This window comes from Pleurodeles waltl, chromosome 11, assembly GCF_031143425.1.
Source record: "Pleurodeles waltl isolate 20211129_DDA chromosome 11, aPleWal1.hap1.20221129, whole genome shotgun sequence".
NCBI lineage: Eukaryota > Metazoa > Chordata > Amphibia > Caudata > Salamandridae > Pleurodeles > Pleurodeles waltl.
Window position 1 is genome coordinate 33841043 of NC_090450.1, and position 19047 is coordinate 33860089.

Below are 19047 nucleotides of genomic sequence, written 5' to 3' on the forward strand. Positions count from 1 at the left end.
GAAGAGGTATTCTTGGTGAACTCTGAGCTCTTGGCTTTGCTGCTGGACAATATCTACAATCAAGCAAAGAGAGGCTGGCCTGGAATGTACTGAAATATTCAAAAATCTGAGCGAAACATTGCACGGTCCTGAGACAAGTCTACTCCTCAGCTACTAATAGATTGGGAAGGAGACCTTGACTGGTGTCAGAGAGTGGAGAAAGTAGTCTATCAGAGCTGTTGATGCCCCAAAAAATAGGAAAGGATCTAAGATCCTTGGTGAAACTTTGGGGGCTTCGTGGACTTTGGGTTACAATGGCAAACAGGAGATCGCGACTGTAGAGTTGTTATTTTCATAATTTTCCGAAGGATATTAATACAGGCCTTAAAAGCACCGCTCTGTCTGTCTTCGATCATATCCTCCTTTGTGGATTGTAACTACTGCCATTGCTATATTCTCTTTGCAGCTGTCTGCTGCATTAGCGTATAGCTTCTGTACACTGAACACTGTTCAAATAAAAAGAGTTAAAAAAAGAGAATCTGGCAAGATGGGTGTCATGGCCTGCCACCACAGCCAACTACAGGTTCAATGCTATATGGTGGAAGAGGGATGAAGACACAGCAGTGGAAGGTGTTCTCCTTAAATGAGTGCCATGATGGAAGATGAAGCAATGGTTCGAACAACAAAGACCTGTTTCAGCAGGAATGCATGAGGAAGGTGGGCTCCTGTTCTTTGTCCAAGAGGTTGCCATACACTGCCTCCACAGAGAGTAGACTCGCCCACTAGGCCGGATGAAAAAGCAACAATAAGCTCCATGTTAGAAGTTTTCAAGGAGCTAAAAGGATATGATAAATTTGGGAAACACCAAGAGGAGGCGAAGGAGACGGTGTGAAGAACTATGTACAAGGCCTATACAAGGCCATCTAGAACAGTTGGGGTGACTACGTTAGACTGGACACATACCACAGGGTGGCTCTGATAAACCAAGCTAGGCAATATCTGTACGCTTCTACAAAGACAAGAGGCCAACATGGTCAAGGTGGAATTCAGAAGGGAACTGTCTTACAACAGAGTGAAGATTCAGATGTACCAGGACCCCTCAGTCATTACATGGCATAAAACAAGCTCTTTAGAGACAGATTATATGAGAAAATAAAGCCATCTACAGATGAGGGCACACTTTTCATTTAATTTCCCAATGGGTAGGGAAACAACACCAAATCATCTGAAGAAGCATGGACCATTCGTGGCATCCCTGCTGATGCCAACAGAGGGAATTCTCAAGACAAGAGACCAGCATAGCCAGGGGTAAACTGAGGTTGCTAGAGCCTTCATAAAAGAAGCCCAGACACAGTTGAGGTCCAGGAAAGCAAGAGAGGAACTTTAACATCCATGCAGAGTGAGTGAAGACACAGGAAAAATCCACAGTATTCTGAACGGGGTTTGGAATGATATCTCTTGCCTGTAAACTTACTGGAACTGTGAGACAGGAACTCCAGACAATGGTAGGAATCCAATGTATTATATGTGTGGGAAGGGATCCATGCAGTTTTGTTCAACTGAACCAGTTCAATATCCACTGCACTCTGATGGGTGGGGAGAAAGCGGTAGTCATTTTTCTTGTAGAGGAGGGCAGAAGTGTTTTTGGTTGTTGATAATTTAGTGGAGGATTTCCAATTAGTCGAGGTTTACTTCTAGAGCCAAGGGTGGTGATATCATAACTGTGGGAAACCACTTCAGACAGTTTGTCTGGGAGAGTTGAGGGGGAGAGAAGGGAGAAGGCAGGACATACCCCACTGTAACCAAGTACAATGTCTGCGGCCTTGAAAACCAAGCTAATAACCTGAGCATTTTATATTATCTACGGTGCTTAAGGCAGACTTTGGTTATATATAGGGAATATATTCACTAAATGTGAATCAACACCAATTTTGTTCTAAACTTTTCCTCTAGCAGCCTCTGTCCTCGACATCCAGCAAGGGCAGTTATATACTCTTGGTACCTCCATTTTAGTTTATGGAGGAGGCCTAAGGGAAACAGGGAAGGAAGATGGGCAGATGAGAATTGCACCCTCCAGTGGAACCCATTGTTTTTAGCATCTATCAATGTTCCAAGCCAGGGGCAGAAAGGGTTCTTGCATAGCTCAATCCAGAAAATAGTTGACCTTGTCACTTACTAGTGGTGGTAGAAGAGGCCTCAATCTCGTGATGATTGCTCTGCATGGCAAGTCAAAACACCGAGATGAGGGACTACAGCAGTCTCCCCTGCAGGGAACATTCGGTTAGAGAAGATGGGTTTGGCAGATGCCAGTCATCATAGATACCCACTCAAAATGAGAACCTCTTACTTTTCAACTGAACATATGCTTGGATAGACCACTTGATGCTAACCAAGCGCTTAATAGGTGGCTCGGGAAGCTGGCAAGGGGCAGCTGACTCTCAGTAGCCGAGGGCTTCGTGGAGACATGCACACACCCCCACAGTCAATTATAGTTGCCTGCTGGGATCAAATAAAAAGGACTGGGGCACACCAGTGCCAATCTGGAGAAGGCACCCAAGGTTGGTGTCCCTTTCAGTGCACTTAAGATGCAGCCATACCTAACTGCCGCTAAGCCTGCCTGCAATTATTTGGGCAGTGAGCTTGGCAAGTATGTGTATGAGTACATTTCATTGCCAAATGTGTGACAGCTTGTGTGACACTCTACTGTGAGGGAGTGCCCACAAAATGTACTTTATTCTGTCTCGCCCCTGCTGCAAGGCAATATCTAATAACTGCATGTGTACCTCACCTGAACAATGTTGAAGGATGCATCAACAAAATGCACCTAGTATCTTCCTCCAGAGAGCGCAGCAGGCGGTCGTCAACTAACTGCTCGTAAGTGCCACAAGGTGCTACCAAGAAACTGCTGAATGTATCTCACATGGACAGTGTGGCGAGTGCATCACCAAACAGCCTTTTGTGCATCTCATGGGCCTTGCTGCATGCTGTCATGACCAGCCTTAACTTTACTCCATCAGTCCCCTCTAGCTCATACTTGGTCACTGAAGTCCCATTGTCTCAGGATCCTTATCATATCCTTACTCCAAGCCAATCCCCACCCTGGAATTCTCATGCTTGACTTGAGTCTAGTCAAGACCGGTCTGACAAACTCTTGCACACGCAGATTGAAAGTCAGCTCTCAGTGCACCACACGCTGCATATCTACTAACTTAGGCATAGGCAGACTACTTATTTCTTCCTAGCATGTGGCCTTGTGTCATAGTGGCAGGCAAGTATACTGGAGGCAGAAACTGCAGTGATGCACTCAGAGAGCTTTGCTCACCTTGGAGGAGTTGGCAAGGGGGACCTGGCTGGAGGGTTTAATTTAGTCAGATCGGGCCTTGTTAATGTCATTGGTAGCAGCATGCAGCAGGTGGCAGAAAGCTGCTCTTAAATAGCCATGTCCGCCCGGGTGCAGGCGTGACTGCTGCGATGATCCTGGCTACATGCTGCCAGCCTGTCTAAGCAACAATCTAAAGAAGCCCATATCTTCCAGGTCTCAGCCGGGCAGCCAAATCGCAGCACAGAGGACTCAGATTACAAGATGGCTGTCCTATCAGTCATGTGATGAATCAAGCTGGGCCCAGGGCAGTCTGTGCAATGACTGGTGTGTCCATGGCAACTGTTACAGTCTCTTCGACCTAGGCTTTCCACTACCTGAGACTATGACATGCTTCAGTTGTGTCTATCGCCTTGAGCAGTGAATGCAGCAGCAAAGGGACCTGAGCTATTTGTGTGACACTGAAATTCAATGCAGTGATGTGATGGATTGGCAGTGAATGCGTTAGCCCTACCCATGATACGTGGCTCTTGGCAGGGATGTTAAGGAATGTAATAACACCATAGATTGCTACAACATTCAAGACCAATAAGTAAGATAGCACACAGTCAACTCATATCTTTGGCTTCAGCAGCAAAGAAAGAGGAAGGAACATTGTGTCTCTGGTACTTAAACAAAGCTGCCAAGTTTTCAGACGGCTTATGTGTGACATTTTGGTGGTTTCAGTGTGCGTATCAGTGACACTCTACTGTCAAATGTGTGACACTTTCTAACAAGTAAATCAAAGCAGTAACTAGTATTTGAGCGCTCTCTGTGAGTTTTCTATTATTGTATCTACATATTTCACAAAAATAAACACGGGCTTAAAACAAGCGAGACCTATTCACATTGCCATTGCTTGTTAACAGTATCATCTGAGTGAGTGGCAACAATTGTTGCGAATAATTATACTTTAAAATGTTTCACCTCTGAAAAGATGTGATTGTGAATTAAACATTAGTAAGATCGGTGGAAGGGTTACTGGTCTTCTGAGTTTCTTAATCTGATCACTCCAGTTCTCTGCTCTCATCTGCAATATTATACTGTTAGCCAATTACCTCTTCTTATTTCTGCATTTTTTGAAATCCTTAATCTGCATATTTTACACGTTATTACTTTCCTCTTCATCTCTGGTTGCTTACTCTGTCCTGCATGTACTACTAGTATGAGCCACGTTCCCACACACCACTCCACTTCCTCTCTGTCAACTGTAAACACACCGTTTTCTCACCTTGCTATCAGTACTTCAACATCTGTCTATAACTACTTAATACACTTTCATATAAAACAGATATTATACATGTTGGCGTAGGAATGCGTTCTGCCGAGGTAAGTGTTTGATGAGCTCTGCAGAGAGGCCAAGGGTTGGTCTGAACAGCTTTATTTGATCCAACGATGGACACTGTGAGAAAATGTCACTGCCCTCAGCTATACACCTCTCTATACTGTCCTATTGTAAGCTACACCCATAACATTTAACTCGCCCAGACACCTTTAACCAACTCACAGAATGCACTAAACAAGAGGCATATTTGTTTCATGAACATACAACAGAAACATCTTCTGGAAAAAGAAAATACTTTTAAAGAGCCGCGGCCTGTCCCACAGGGCAGAGGGCCCACTCCACCTATTGGCACACATGAAGGTGTCTGTCAGGTCGAGAAAAGGACAGCCTGACAGACACTCTTTATTTTCAGATCAGGTAACTTGTTTCTAGAAATGCATTAAATATGCAGGCGTCTTGCTGCCAGAGCTGAACTTTGTCAGTGTGAAGATGTTACAGTCTTGTGGGCATGGCCTCTTCAGCTTGGAAAAATGCTTGGAGGACTTCCCCCTCATGACGAGTGCGAGTGTCACTGATAGCCGGGGACCTGGGCTCTTCAGTTTTAAACCTGGAGTGCCCCAGCCCGAGTGTCTATCATTTGTTCTTTTTCATAGAGTGGGATGGGGTCAGCAAGTCTCACTGACCCAGTCTCACTCTGTAGTAAGGTAGGGACTGCTGCCTTCTTTTATTGGCTGACCAGGGTCAGCCAATGAGGAGACGGCAGTCCCAGTCCTGCAGGACTCTGTAGTATTTTTAGTATTGTTAGCATAACATGCTTGTTTAGCATGTCACTTTCCTCTTGTAATATTAGAATCTTTGAGGGCATATGTGGGTTCTAAGTTCTGGAAATAAATATGGGCGGGATGGAATGTAGGCATCATTCTTGTACTAAGAGTTCACCTTGGAATATCTTTAATGAACAATACGATAAAGAATACTTATGATAATTTGGAGATACTTCATTGGATTTACTGAAGAGGATACAACAGAAACCTCAATGCTGAGATCTCTGCTGCAAGTTCTATATGTGTATGTAAGAATGTATGTGTATTTGTGAGTGCGTGCTGTGAATGGGTGGGTGTTCACATGTGCGCTTGTGAATGCTGGGTGTATGTGTACATGCTTGTGAATGCATGGTTGTGTGAGGGAGGGAATGTAAGCAGAAGTTAAATGCTATTTAAAGATTTAGGGGCATATTTACAAGAAACTGGCGCATCAGTGCCGATGCACCAGTATTCTTGCGTCGCCCCTACCCCACCTAATGACAACATGTGTGCGCCATATTTACAACACGGTGCACCAAGGTGCAGATTAGGACAAGAGCATCAACATTTTTGACACTATTGTGGCGCTTTGCTACACTAGCGTGCGCAACGTTCTAGGAGGCCCATTGATTACAATGGATATGTCACTTAAACGCCTGCTTTGAGGAGGCCTTAAAAATGATGCCAAAAATGGCCCATTGAAATCTTGCAGATTTCACTGCACTATTCTTGCGGGCCTCATAATGCTGGAACCACCTCCTTGCATACATTATGGGCCTCATTATGACCCTGGCGGGCAGCGGAGGCTGCCCGCCAGGATCCCGCCCTCCAAATTACCGCGCCGCGGTCAAAAGACCGCGGCGGGTATTACGAGTTTTCCCCTGGGCTGGCGGCCGGTTCCAGTAAAACCGCCCGCCAGCCCAGGGGAAAACGACCTTCCCACGAGGATGCCGGCTCGTAATCGAGCCGGCGGAGTGGGAAGGTGCGACGGGTGCAGTGGCACCCGTCGCGTATTTCAGTGTCTGCAAGGCAGACACTGAAATACTTTTCGGGGCCCTCTTACGGGGGCCCCTGCCGTGCCCATGCCATTGGCATGGGCACGGCAGGGGCCCCCAGGGGCCCCGCGACCCCCCCTACCGCCATCCTGTTCATGGCGGCTTTCCCGCCATAAACTGGATGGCGGTAGGGGGGGTCAGAATCCTCATGGCTGCGGAGCGCGCTCCGCAGCCATGGAGGATTCCAAAGAGCAGCGGAAAGTCAGCGGGAGACCGCTGACTTTCCGCTTCTGGAATGCTCATTGGAGCACCGCCAGCCTGTTGGCGGTGCTCCCGTGGTCGGTGGCCCTGGCGGCCACCGGCCGCCAGGGTCAGAATGACCCTCTATGTCTGGCACAGGTATAATGTGGCACAGGGGGACACAAGGGGGTGCAATGCATGCACTGTGCCGCTTTGTAAATATGGCACAGTGAAAAATGCCACCTTGAGCCACATAAGCATACAAAAATTATGCTAGTGTGGCACAAGGATGCACTAGGGTCTTGTAAATCTGGTCCTTAGATTGCCAGATAATGTGTCTCTTTGTAGGACTGCAGTGAAATCTAGGTCTGAAAAAGTTGGCTAGTGCGACGCATGTTCAGGTCTCTATTTCACCAACCCCAGTGCTATGCAGGTGAGAGTGTCAAACATGTGGAGTGGCTCCATTATTTCGAGTCAGCCCATGCCTCTTGTATTTTCCCATGAAAAAAGGTCTCCACAGTAGCTTCAGCAATGGGTGGCACAATATCCTGTAGAGTCCGGCCGGACTCATACTCGTGTTTCTACAATAACATGTTTCCACCAGCCACTCCTTTGGGCTGGCTTCTACAATTACCCCACACCCATTCATTACAAGTGTCACCGGTCAGGTGACCCTGCTAATAAACAGGGCCAGACGCACGTGCCCTGGGCCAGTTACTAGTACAGTAACCATGTGTCCATGTCACTTATTTAGCTAGCAGGAGAGCCTAGAGACTCCAACACTACATTGGCGCCGAGCGGGTCTGACCGCGTGTGTGCTGGCATCAACTATGCTGTTCCTCATGGGGGAAGTGTAGCCTGAGCTGAAGGTACCCCTGCACCTGCTGCCAGCATGATGTACACCGTGAGTAAAGAGGACGGCGTCCAGCCTCCTTCCTCAGAGCCCCAGGCCTGCTGTGACCCCTGTAAGGCATCAGTGGACCTGGAGCAGTGTTCAATGACCAACCGGGCATGAGGTAAGCCCTGTGGGTAGAACAGTATGCAGCAGGGAAAAGAGTGAAACAAGCGTACGTGCCACAGCCAATGCAATGGTGCAGTCTCAAGGTGCAAGCGCTACTCCCTCGAGTGAAGACAAGACGAAGGAAAAAAAGTGACCCTCAAGTCAGGAGCGGACCACCAAGAAAATCCCGAAGTAAAGGGACAGGAACTGCGAGAGTTCCATGAGGGAAAAGTCAAGTCCTGCTGACAGGACTAAGCCTGCGAGAAGCCGCAACAGAGAATATACATTGTCCTAGAAGCAGGACACAACTAGCGAGACGTCAATGTGAAGTAACATGCGACCCATTCCACAACTCCACCTCACACAAGAAAATGGAAAAGAGATAGAGAGGAGCGTGGCATGAAACCATGTCGTGAAGAAGGTTGAAAGAAGAAATCTGTGTGACAGATCTGTCACATGGAAGATCCAGAACACCACAGGTGTGCAAGAGAAAAGGAAGAAGACCGATAAGACTGAGGACTCGTACCAACACCGAAGAGGGCATCCATCAACACAAGCGAGCCACCGGGGTGTACAGACGTCAGTGGAGGCAGCTCTGTGGGTGGATCAACTGTAAGCCCCAGCAAGCGTGAACCGCTGCCAGGTACCACGCTTCACAGTGTGACTGTCAAGACACCTGTTGCCGGCTGCTTGACATAGATGGCATCCCTGCTAGTGACTGCACATGCCGAACAAGAACTGCAAGTGACTACGAAGTCCCTCTGGTCATCCTTTCTCCAAACAAGACATTGCCTCCTGTCAATCAATTTTTAGATAGTAAGACTGTCGTCATTACCAGGTGCATCACCTGAACCACGTAAGGAGCATTGCACCACGAGAGTGGAGCCATATGTCTTCAAAACAACCAGAGGTTAACAAGGCGTCCCTGACACTGTAGGAGGCTGACCGCCCAGAAATTTACTGTAAGCCCCTGTGGGCCTGATACCTGCTGAAGTGAGCATACTCAATTATTGAACCATCCACCCTTGGGGTTGCACGAGGCTTGGACGTGGCCATGTTAGGAGTTCCACAGTGACCCCTTGGCGCAGCCTATGTGAGGCCCTGCACAGCCCATGCAGGCCCGTGGCAGTCCTGGTGAAAGGGCCTTAAGGGAATCCTGGTGAGAGGGGAATCCCAACCAAAGAGAGATGTGTGAGAAACAGCTCCACGACAAACACTTGGAAGCACGGAGGTCGCGGGCGGAGACTGGTCACCCAGAGACAATTGGATGATGACATGAGTCCTGATGGCCAGAGCACACAGACCCTTAGACAACCACCCTTTGCAGCTGCAAGCGTGACTTGGATGTGGTCTGTTGGCAGTTCCTCAGCCATGCCTTCGCTCGGACTACGATAGGCCCTGCACAGTCTGCATGGGTCCGTAGCAGCCCGGCAAAAGGTCTTCAAGGAGACTCATGTGCGAGGGATTACTGGCAAGAGAGGGAAGTCTGAAGATGCTTGAACATCGGATGTTGGAAAGCACCATGGCTTTCAAGGAAGATGCTCATTCATCCATGTTGTCCTCCGATTTTGCAGGTTTGCCATCACTACCTATGATGCAGCATCACAGTGGACTTTGTAGATAAACTCCAACACTGTGAGACCAGGTGGGACAGGACCAACAGTGCCCAGGTGAACTGTAACCTCATAAACAGGCGACTGAGCGGTCTGGACTTCATCAACACTGCCATTCGTGCCCAGAGGAATCTGGTTAAACCACAAAGGTGTGCCGTGATTCCGGGTGCCCTAGCAGCACCTGTCCACTCATCATGTCCGACGGACTACCTGACTCAGTGGTGTTTGTTTTAGTGATAAATCTTTCCCACAGGTTTAACTTTTTTTTATTTTTTTGATCAAAGCTTGGGAGGAATGTAGAGTCCAGCCCGACTCATACTAGTATTTCTACAATAACCTGTTTCCACCAACCACTCCTTGAGGGCTGTCTTCCACACTCACCCCACACCCATCGATCACACGTGTCACTGATCAGGTGACCCTGCTAATAAAAGGGGCCGGTGGCCCGTGGCCCGTGCCCTGGGCCAGTTACTAGTACATTAACCATGTGTCCAAGTCACTTATTTAGCTGGCATGAGGGCCTAGAGCCCCCAACACTACAGATCCGACTGAGTGTCACGGATATATTATGTACCGCCAACACACATACACCAAGAGCCCAAAGGAAGGTGCAGGTAATGCGAGTATGAGGAGTATCAAAAAATATTGGGGGTCATTGCAACCCTGGCGGACGGTGTTAAAGCGGCGGTAAGACCGCCAACAGGCCGGCGGTAAAATCTTTGGAATTACGACCGTGGAGGAAACCGCCAACAAAGACAGCCACTTTAACACTCAGACCGCCACGGCGGTACAAACAAACAGCTTGGCGGTCACCGCCAACAGACAGGCGGGAGACAATGTACCGCCCACACTATTATGACAGGCCAATCCGCCACCTTTTCCGGGGCAGATTCACCACGGATAAAAACACGGCGGAAACAGCCATTTCAAAGTGAAAACGCTCACCTCTACACACTCCACGAGGAACGACGACACCATGGAGCCGGAACTCCATATTCTTCCTGCACTAGTCTTCCTGCTCCTGTACCAGGAGCACCAACGCCGGCGGCGAAGACCACGGTGAGTACTGCACCTACGACACAGGGAAGGCAAAATACAGGGACACACACACGCAACACCCCCACCCCCACCCTCATCCACTACAACACACACACCAATGCATATCCAAACATCACAGTAACACCCCCCCCAACCCCCTGGAAGAATGCAAAGACAAAAGGAAATGAGTGGGACCATTGTAATATATCAAAATAGAGTAAGCAAATATATACATATATACACTATTAACAAAATATACACCACGAATAGTAGTCCAGGTATTGCACTATTCATAGTCCGTGGACCACTGGGCCCAAAATGCATGGTCGAGGCCCACACAAGATACCCGAACATGACGTAGAGAACACTGCAGTGGCATCAGATAGAAATACAACAGGCACCTCAGGTGGAAGGGAAGGGGAGGCACCTCAGCCGGATGAGTGCACGACGCCAGATCCACGAGGGGGCTCCAAGCCCATTGATGTATCCTGGGGAGTGCAAAGCCACAGTCTCTCAAGTCTCTACAGTGGGTGGTTTGCCCACTGCTTTATCCTGGGGAGTGCAAAGCCACAGTCTCTCAAGTCTCTACAGTGGGTGGTTTGCCCACTGCTTTATCCTGGGGAGTGCAAAGCCACAGTCTCTCAAGTCTCTCCAGTGGGTGGTTTGCCCACTGCTTTATCCTGGGGAGTGCAAAGCCACGGTCTCTCAATTCGATAACAGTCTCCACTGGTTCTGGAGGGGGACTGGTGCCCAGAGTGCTTCTTCCTGTGCAGGACAGACAGAGTGGATGCATGTCTCCACTGGTTCTGGAGGGGGACTGGTGCCCAGAGTGCTTCATCCTGTGCAGGACAGATGGAGTTGATGCATGTCTCCACTGGTTCTGGAGGGGGACTGGTGCCCAGAGTGCATCACTCACCCCGTGACGGTCCCTGTTGCGTCACTGCCCCTGCTGCTCATGGGCTAGCGGTGCTTGAGTTGGCGTGCTTGCCCTGTTCAGCGGTGCTTGCCCTGTTCAGCGGTGCTTGCCTTGGCGGTGCTTGCCCTGTTCAGCGGTGCTTGCCTTGGCGGTCCTTGCCCTGTTCAGCGGTCCTTGCCCTGTTCAGCGGTGCTTGCCTTGAAGGTCCTTGCCCTGTTCAGCGGTGCTTGCCTTGGCGGGGCTTGCCCTGTTCAGCGGTGCTTGCCTTGGCGGTCCTTGCCCTGTTCAGCGGTGCTTGCCCTGTTCAGCGGTGCTTGCCTTGGCGGTACTTGCCCTGTTCAGCGGTGCTTGCCTTGGTGGGCTTGCCCTATTCAGCGGTGCTTGCCTAGGCAGCCCTTGCCCTGTTCAGCGGTGCTTGCCCTGTTCAGCGGTGCTTGCCTTGGCGGGGCTTGCCCTGTTCAGCGGTGCTTGCCATGGCGGTCCTTGCCCTGTTCAGCGGTGCTTGCCCTGTTCAGCGGTGCTTGCCTTGGCGGTCCTTGCCCTGTTCAGCGGTCCTTGCCCTGTTCAGCGGTGCTTGCCTTGGTGGTCCTTGCCCTGTTAAGCGGTGCTTGCCTTGGCGGTCCCTGCCCTGTTCAGCGGTGCTTGCCTTGTTCAGCGGTGCTTGCCCTGTTCAGCGGTGCTTGCCTTGGCAGTCCTTGCCCTGTTCAGCGGTGCTTGGCCTGTTCAGCGGTGCTTGCCTTGGCGTTCCTTGCCCTGTTCAGCGGTGCTTGCTCTGTTCAGCAGTGCTTGCCTTGGCGGTCCTTGCCCTGTTCAGCGGTGCTTGCCTTGGCGGTCCTTTATTGCCCAGCTGGGCTGGGGCTGGCGGTCCTTCATTGCCCAGCTGGGCTGTGGCTGGTGGGGTCCTCCTGGGCAGCTGGGCTGTGGCTGGCGGGGTCCTCCTGGGCAGCTGGGCTGTGGCTGGCGGGGCCCTCCTGGGTAGCTGGGCTGTGGCTGGCGGGGCCCTCCTGGGCAGCTGGGCTGTGGCTGGCGGGCCCTCCTGGGCAGCTGGGCTGTGACTGGTGGGGCCCTCCTGGGCAGCGACGATGGGGCTGGCAGGGCCCTCCTGCCCAGTGGGGATGATGGCGGTCTTCTCCGCCGTGCTGCTCCTCCAAGACTTTGCGGGTTTCTTCTGCCCCTTCCCCACCTTGGGAGGAGTCACTGCAGAGTCCACACTCCCCCCGGGACCCCTGTGATCGGCTTGAGTGGCTGGAGTCTTCCCCCTCTCCCGACGGGCACTGGCCAACTTCTGGTGCTTCACAGGGGGAGGGACTGGCTGTGCTCTGGCTCCGTGATACACTGGCTGGCCTGGTGGCCGGTGCACTCCACATACCTGTGACAACAGGCACCACTGGTCTCGGTAATTTTGTGGCTGAGGAGCTAGTACGGGACCTATGAGTTGGATGGGGGGGGTGGGGGTGGGAAATAGGTTACGGGTGGACAGGAAAAGTTGGTTGGAGACACTGGGACGGGTAGCGGAGGGGGTTTGGGAGTGGAGGAAGAGAAGGTGGTTGTAGGAGGTGTAACTTTTGTGGCTTTGGGTGCAGGTGCGTGCGCTGGAGGCTGTCGTGAGGTGGGTGTATGTTGGGTGGGTGTGTGCCTGCGTTTGTGTATCTTGGGCGGGGGCGTCACAGACACACTGGGAGAGGACACAGGGGACGTGTGTATGGTAGTGGGGGTGGTGACTGCACGTGAGCGGGGTGTGCTGCTGGGTGTACTGGTGCGTGACGTAGTGGCTGTAGAGGTAGTGCATGCAGGTGTGAGTGTAGACGAGACTGGGAGGGAGGAAGGAGACGACGACAAGGGGGACACAGTGGAGGCAGTGGATGTTGGTGTGTCTGTATGTGTGTGATGCTTGCGTGAGTGCCTGTGGGATGTGTGGTGCTTATGTTTGCCTGAGCTTCCCTTGTGTGTTGAGGTGTGTGCAGGCTGGTATGATGGTGTGCCCGGGATAGGCAGAGATACAGGGGATTGGGTCGGGGTGGAGGAAGTTGGAGGAGGGAGGCTAGACACAGGGACAATGGCTGCCATCAGTGCTGAGGCCAGAGTCTGAACGGTTCGATGAAGGGCAACCTGACCAGAATTAATGCCCTCCAGGAATGCATTTGTGTGTTGCAACTCCCTTTCTACACCCTGGATGGCATTCAAAATGGTAGACTGCCCAACAGTGAGTGACCTGAGGAGGTCAATGGCCTCCTCACTGAGGGCAGCAGAGGTGACAGGGGCAGGGGCTGAGGTGCCTGGGGCGAAGGTGATGCCCACCCTCCTGGGTGAGCGGGCACGGGGCGAAGGCTGAGGGACTGCTGGGAGGGCGGTGCTGGTAGGTGGGGTGGCGGCTGTACCTGTTGAAGTGGGGGGCACAGATGTTGCCACCACCACAAGTGAGCTCCCATCGGAGGACGAGTCTGTGTCGCTGGTTGCAGATCCTGTGACCACCGTGGTGCTCCCCTCGCCCTCCATCCCACTGGTGTATTCTGAGTCCGTAGTGTGGGCCTCCATGCCCATGTGGGATGCAGCTCCCTCGTGCTCCGGTGCCACTGCACCTCCGCCTGATGATGCTAATGCACACAAGAACAGGGAGACCGCAAAAAATAGGGGGGGAAACAGAAGAAAGACATGTTGAGTGCATGCATTACCGCTACCGTTGGCGGACAAGACAGACACAGCAGCCCCCTGCACTACGTCGCGCTGTTGGGCTCTACAGTGCAATTCCTGGGAAATGGCCTACAAGGCTATGGACGACATCTGCACACACAGCTGACACAGGGGCATGAATACCTGTACTTGGCACTCTACAGAGGTGGGGTGGGGGGCCACAGTGCCATGCCTTACGAAGGGGCCTAGCCTACGGAAGTCGCCCTGGCCTAGGGAAACCCACAGCCCTCCTCCCCCACCCAGACTCCTCCACTGCGCACAAAGTCAGCAGAATGAGAGTGTACTCACCCCCTTGTGTCTGCTGTGATGCCCTCAAGCGCCCATCCAACTCAGGGTAGGCCACCGCCAGGATCTGGAACATCAGGGGGTCATGGTTCGACGGGCACCCCTCCCACATTGGGAGGCCATCTCCAGCTGAGCCTCCGCCGTCTTCTTGCTCCAGCGGCGAATGTCCTCCCATCTCTTCTGGCAGTGGGTGCTCCGTCTGTGGTGGACCCCCAGGGTCCGGACGTCCTTGGTGATGGCACGCCAAATATCCTTCTTCTGGTGGGCGCTGACCTACATGAAATGTACAGGGGAAGAAGAGAAGTCATTACCAACTGCACCGTCAAAGTAAGTGGCCCCCATCCCTACCCTTGCCATGTGGCACATGCACCCACCGTCTTTCATGCACGCAGAACTCTGCCCCCTTCCTTCTTACAACCAGCCCTCTCCACACACACATAGCCCATACAGCATGCTCCCTGTGTACTTACCTGTTGGTCTGGAGGACCGTAGAGTAGCATGTACTGGGGGAGGACCCAGTCGACGAGCTTCTCCAACTCCTCCGCAGTGAAGGCAGGGGCCCTTTCCCCAGACGCACGTGCCATTGTCTCTTCCAGACCGAGGTCACAGCAGCACTTGCAGTGTAGGTCCTCTCCTGTCTAAGATCAGGTATTGAGTGATTCAACAGCTAGAAAATGGCAGTCACGTCCACGGCGGTGCGTACCATCACCGCCGGCGTACATCGTCATTGGCTCCTGGGACCCATAGGGTCCAATGTTAACCAATGCAGCATTGCGCTGCGGTCTTCGACCGCCTACCGCGACGGTGTACAACGCCAGCGCTGTTACCTCACATCCCATTGTCCCGCTTTATAGGTCAGGCAGCCGCCATTTCAGGGGCCCACATGGCCTAATTACCAACTGCGTCACACATACCTAGGCCTACTCTCAACACACATACAGGACAGAATTTGTGTATGAATCGTGTTCGGTCTAGACTGTGGGTACATACCTCTGAGTTGTTTGACTCTGTGCTCGCTGTTGTCCTTCATACGCACCCTCCGCTGGGACATGTGAGGAGATGGCGGAATCCTCTGGTGTACCGACCGCTGGTGGACCTGTCGACAATGGAGGAAAGAAATGTGATCATCACCTACAGGTTAGACCGTGCCACAATCCAGGAACTGTGTACCCAATTGGAGCCAGACCTAATGTCAGCAATGCGCCATCCCACAGGAATCCTCCCTCAAGTGCAGGTGCTATCAGTGCTCCATTTCCTTGCAAGTGGGTCTTTTCAAACAACTGTGGCCATGGCATCAGGGATGTCCCAGCCTATGTTTTCCAACGTGTTGTCCAGAGTGTTGTCTGCCCTGCTGAAACACATGCGGAGCTACATCGTTTTCCCTCAGGTGGAGGACTTGCCTACAGTGAAAGGTGATTTCTATGCCCTTGGACATATCCCCAACATCATAGGTGCCATTGATGGGACCCATGTGGCTTTGGTCCCCCCCACAGGAGTGAACAGGTGTACAGGAACCGGAAGAGTTATCATTCCATGAATGTACAGATGGTGTGTTTGGCAGACCAGTACATCTCCCATGTGAATGCCATGTTCCCTGGCTCAGTGCATGACGCCTACATCATGCGGAATAGCAGCATCCCTTATGTGATGGGTCAACTACAGAGGCACTGGGTGTGGCTATTAGGTGACTCTGGTTACCCCAACCTGTCATGGCTACTGACCCCAGTGAGGAATCCCAGGACCAGGGCAGAGGAACGCTACAATGAGGCCCATGGGCGAACTAGGAGGGTGATCGAACGCACCTTCAGCCTCCTGAAGGCCAGGTTTAGGTGCCTCCATATAACAGGTAGATCCCTATTCTACTCACTAAAAAAGGTGTGCCAGATCATCGTGGCCTGCTGTATGCTTCATAACTTGGCTTTGCGACGCCAGGTGCCTTTTCTGCAGGAGGATGGTCCAGATGGCGGTGTTGTGGCAGCTGTGGAGCCTGTGGACAGTGATGAGGAGGAAGCAGAGGAAGAAGACATTGACAACAGGAACTCAGTCATCCAGCAATATTTCCAGTGAGACACAGGTGAGAATACATTCCTGCCTACTACAAGTACTTTTACACTTCTACCCTTCTCCTGTCTGTCGATTTCACCCAGTGTATGGTCACTGAGTTGTCACTTTCCCTTACGGTTTCACAGGTGTGGGTCCCAACGTGTGTCATCTGCTTAGATTCCTCATGGACTAGAGCTGTGTGACAACGGTATGTTGACATTACTATTTCCTGGAAATTTTGTCACTGTAATTGCAAATACACTATTTCGAAATCACAGACAGACTTCAGATTGTTTTGTGCTTTAAGTGTGTTTATTTAAGTGCTCAATATTGGAGGGGGTAGTAAAATGGTGAGGGGTGATGGCGGAGGAATGTCCATGGCAGAGTCCAGTCTATTTGTTTCATAGGTGCATTGCCCATATGGGCATAGGAAGTGGAGCTGGGGCAGTTCCAATATGGACAGGGTGACAAAGTGGGACAGTGGGTTGATGTAGGAAGTTGGCTCTGTATGCACTATTTCAAAGTAAGGAATAGTATGCACAGAGTCCAAGGGTTCCCCTTAGAGGTAAGATAGTGGCAAAAAGAGATAATAATAATGCTCTATTTTGTGGTAGTGTGGTCGAGCAGTAGGCTTATCAAAGGAGTAGTGTTAAGCATTTGTTGTACACACACAAGCAATAAATGAGGAACACACACTCAGAGACAATTCCAGGCCAATAGGTTTTTGTATAGAAAAATATATTTTCTTAGTTTATTTTAGGAACCACAGGTTCAACATTTACATGTAATACTTCAAATGAAAGGTATTGCAGGTAGGTACTTTAGGAACTTTGAATAATCAAAATAGCATATACAGTCTTTACATAAATCACATATAGCTATTTTAAAACTAGGACAGTGCAATTTTCAACGGTTCCTGGGGGGAGTAAGAGTTTTTTAGTTTTTGCAGGTAAGTAAACCACCTACGGGGTTCAAGTTTGGGTCCAAGGTAGCCCACCGTTGGGGGTTCAGAGCAACCCCAAAGTTACCACACCAGCTGCTCAGGGCCGGTCAGGTGCAGAGTTCAAAGTGGTGCCCAAAACGCATTGGCTTCAATGGAGAAGGGGGTGCCCCGGTTCCAGTCTGCCAGCAGGTAAGTACCCACGTCTTCGGAGGGCAGACCAGGGGGGTTTTGTAGGGCACCGGGGGGACACAAGTTAGCACAGAAAGTACACCCTCAGCAGCACGGGGCGGCCGGGTGCAGTGTGCAAACACACGTCGGGTTTCCAATGTAAATCAATGGGAGACCAAGGGGTCTCTTCAGCGATGCAGGCAGGCAAGGGGGGGGCTCCTCGGGGTAGCCACCACCTGGGCAAGGGAGAGGGCCACCTGGGGGTCACTCCTGCACTGGAGTTCCGATCTTTCAGTTCCTAGTGGGGGCTGCGGGTGCAGAGTCTTTACCTGGCGTCGGGATCTGGGAGTCAGGCAGTCGCGGTCAGGGGGAGCCTCGGGATTCCCTCTGCAGGCGTCGCTGTGGGGGCTCAGGGGGGGGCAACTCTGGCTACTCACGATCTCGCAGTCGCCGGGGAGTCCTCCCTGAAGTGTTGTTTCTCCACAAGTCGAGCCGGGGGCGTCGGGTGCAGTGTAGCAAGTCTCACGCTTCCGGCGGGAGATGTGGTTGTTTTAAAGTTGCTCCTTTGGAAACAAAGTTGCAGTCTTGGGTGAACAGGGCCGCTGTCCTCGAGAGTTTCTTGGTCCTTCTAGAGCAGGGCAGTCCTCTGAGGATTCAGAGGTCGCTGGTCCCTGGGGAAAGCGTCGCTGGAGCAGTGTCTTTAGAAGTGGGGAGACAGGCCGGTAGAGCTGGGGCCAAAGCAGTTGGTGTCTCCGTCTTCTCTGCAGGGTTTTTCAGCTTAGCAGTCCTCTTCTTCTTCGGTTGCAGGAATCTGTCTTCCTTGGTTCTGGGGGCCCCTAAATACTCGATTTAGGGGTGTGTTTAGGTCTGGGAGGGCAGTAGCCAATGGCTACTGTCCTTGTGGGTGGCTACACCCTCTTTGTGCCTCCTCCCTGAGGGGAGGGGGGCACATCCCTAATCCTATTGGGGGAATCCTCCATCTGCAAGATGGAGGATTTCTAAAAGTCAGAGTCACCTCAGCTCAGGACACCTTAGGGGCTGTCCTGACTGGCCAGTGACTCCTCCTTGTTTTTTTCATTATCTCTCCTGGACTTGCCGCCAAAAGTGGGGGCTGTGTCCAGGGGGCGGGCATCTCCACTAGCTGGAGTGCCCTGGGGCATTGTAACACGAAGCCTGAGCCTTTGAGGCTCACTGCTAGGTGTTACAGTTCCTGCAGGGGGGAGGTGTGAAGCACCTCCACCCAGAGCAGGCTTTTGTTTCTGTCCTCAGAGAGCACAAAGGCCCTCACCACATGGGGTCAGAAACTCGTCTCAGCAGCAGGATGGCACAGACCAGTCAGTCCTGCACTGAACAATTGGGTAAAATACAGGGGGTATCTCTAAGATGCCCTCTGTGTGCATTGTTTAATAAATCCAACACTGGTATCAGTGTGGGTTTATTATTCTGAGAAGTTTGATACCAAACTTCCCAGTATTCAGTATAGCCATTATGGAGCTGTGGAGTTCGTTTTTGACAGACTCCCAGGCCATATACTCTTATGGCTACCCTGCACTTACAATGTCTAAGGTTTTGCTTAGACACTGTAGGGGCATAGTGCTCATGCACCTCTGCCCTCACCTGTGGTATAGTGCACCCTGCCTTAGGGCTGTAAGGCCTGCTAGAGGGGTGACTTACCTATGCCACAGGCAGT